A 2,615-nucleotide genomic window follows, 5' to 3' on the forward strand; every position below is an offset into this window, starting at 1 on the left:
CTCTGCTTGGTTTTCCTCTGAAACCCGTCAGGAGGGGAGGGGGAGGCGGCCTGAGTCATCTTTAGCTTCCTCTTCTCCGACAGGAGGTCGAAATAAAAGACGCTAACAGAATTTGATGCATGTGTTTCCCTTTATTGGCTGGAACTTCCTTTCATGTCAGTTGAAGGTTTGACTGACTTCTCTTTAGACAGAGGCGGTCAGAATGGAGGCAGTTTGGAGCAGATTTAAGCTCACTGCTCTTAAACAGGGCGGAGGATCCTCACTCACATTCAACTGAGAAAGCAAGACCAACGGTTTGGAGTTCCAAACTGGATTTGACATTTATTATGTTTGAATGGTTCCTATGTGTTTGTCTTTTTCCTGGATGTATGGATATATATATGTACATATGTATTTAATCCCCAACATTTATACCTTTATTTACAACAGAAGCTCAGAATCAACTTAACAGATCAAAACACAAAGATTTAGAAGGAAATAAAATGGCATTTTTTAATTTAAACAAAGTCAGACTCAGAAGTTTCTCCGTCAACTTCCTGGTTAACTTCAGGAATAAACATAAAGATAAAGATAATTGTCCTTTTGGGGGTATCCGGTACAACATCACATGACATCACCAGATCCAGAGGTCTTCATAATATGCCTAATGTTCATTTCATACACTTTTTTTCCAAATTGTCACCTATAGAGACCTCGCCTTTCAGGCAGTTGCTCCCCGACTTTGGAACGACCTCCCCCTGTCTCTGCGCCAGATTGACTCAGTCGAGTGTTTTAAAGCTCAAGTTAAGACCTTTTTATTTAGGAAAGCTTTTAGCTGACTTTTACTTGTGTTCACTTTTGCCTGTTTGTTTATTTCTATGCCTGTGTGCGTTTTATTGGGTATCGCTACTGATTTTATGTTGTTTTTACTTTGTGAAGCACTTTGTGAGTCGTTTTCTGTGAGAAGTGCTATATAAATAAAGATTACTTACTTACTTACTATTTTCTGTGCCGTCCCAAGCCCGGTTTGAGAAGGTTGCGTCAGGAAGGGCATCCGGCGTAAAACATTGCCAAGTTTACCATGCGACTTGTTCGCTGTGGCGACCCCTGATGGGAGAAGCCGAAAGAAGAAGAAGAGTTTTTTCAGAACTAATTTCAGTTACTTTGAAAATGAGAACCTCTGCCGTCACTCTGACGATTTTAGAGCGATGGTGACACTGCATGACGTTTGTTTTTATTGTGAATCAACAATTCTAGATGTTGCAGATATTTGTAACTTGAATTTTCTGGAACAGATCCCAAGTATCCGAGTATTTGGATACAGCCCCAGTCTAGTTACAGAGAACACAAAACCATCATTCTGAGGTGTTATAATTGTATTTCAAAGATCATTTAGGTTAGGGACCACCAGATTTCCCAGAAGATTTTCCCATAATGCCCTGCACTGAGCAGACGTGTCCCTTTTTTCTGGAGGTGTTTCCAAAACCCTGCAGCTGTCCGAGTCAAAGACGGACAGATCAGAAGCTGTCCTGAGACAGACCGGTCCAGGAAGCGATGGAGAAAGGAAAGAGCAGCAAAGAACAAGAGTCCCACCGGTCAGCTGGTCCCATCCTCCACCAAAAATCTGCTTAAACCCGACAGTTTGCAGATGACATTGTTCTCAAACGACCATCGCTCACGTTTTTTCTCTCCTTCCTGTCGTCACAGTCGGTGGAATACAGACGTACGCTCCTGCCAAGTACATCCAAAACAAAACCATTTGTATGATTGTTGCAGCACAAAAAGTCTAAATTTGTGTCTGTTTTTCCAAAAAGCTGCATTTTTACCCCAATAATTTTAAAGTTTGTAGCAGGACAAAGAATTTTGACGTTACCCCCCCAGTTTAAGTAAAAATAAGCCACATGTTCACGTTGAAAATATAAATGGTAAGGGCTGCATGGTGGTGCAGTGGTCAGCACTCTCTGTGCACAGTGAGAAGGCCTTGGTTCAGCTCCCAGCGGCGTTTTCTCCACAGACTTCCTCTCACCGCCCAAAACCATGCTTTGTGGCTTAACTGGTAACTCTACTTCCTCCCTTTGGTGTGTGGGGTTGTTTTGCCCCGCCATGGGTGGGGAAGCTCACCAGAGATCGCCTCGCCTGCACCAGCGGGGATAGGCTCCAGCAACCCTGTGACCCTGAACAGGAAGGAAGCAGGTTTAGAAAATAAACGAGATTTTCCTTTTTTTTTTTTTAAAGAATTTGAACTTGTGCACAATGCCAGGATTGTCCCTGATTAAGACGGTTTTAGCATGAGGAACACAACATCTCTTTTCTTTATCAGCCTCACTGAAAGCAAATATTAATCTTGTGTTGACCCTCCAGCTGTAAAAACTCAATGTGGGCAGTAAAATAGCCCAAATGTGGTTTCCTGTCTCCTGAAAGTCAAGCCACTGTCTGACATTAATGACTGTTTATCTCCCAGCAGTACACTTTCTGTGGGTGCAGATAAAGATACTCGGGCCGGAGTATAAGTGCTCTGTCTTTGCTTTAACTGGACTTCAAAAAGCAACGTTTGGTGTTTCGATTGGAGAGGCTCCTTGATGTCTGTTCATTACAGAAAGAAATCAATGTCTCGGTAATGAGCCCCTGCTACCTGA

General features: G+C 42.8%; 1 long non-coding RNA gene across 1 annotated transcript; it reads right to left on the bottom strand.

Annotated features, from left to right (window-relative positions):
• Nucleotides 1-969: 969 nt before the first annotated feature.
• Nucleotides 970-2,186, bottom strand: LOC144993550 (uncharacterized). Its single transcript, XR_013657068.1, has 3 exons — nucleotides 2,101-2,186; nucleotides 1,659-1,710; nucleotides 970-1,086 (listed from the first exon to the last, which is right to left on the bottom strand). It is a non-coding gene; the product is annotated as an uncharacterized LOC144993550 (long non-coding RNA).
• Between the last annotated feature and the right edge of the window lie 429 nt (nucleotides 2,187-2,615).

Source organism: Oryzias latipes, chromosome 1 (genome assembly GCF_053564925.1).
Source record: "Oryzias latipes strain Hd-rR chromosome 1, Olatipes_Hd-rR_3.1".
NCBI classification, from domain to species: domain Eukaryota; kingdom Metazoa; phylum Chordata; class Actinopteri; order Beloniformes; family Adrianichthyidae; genus Oryzias; species Oryzias latipes.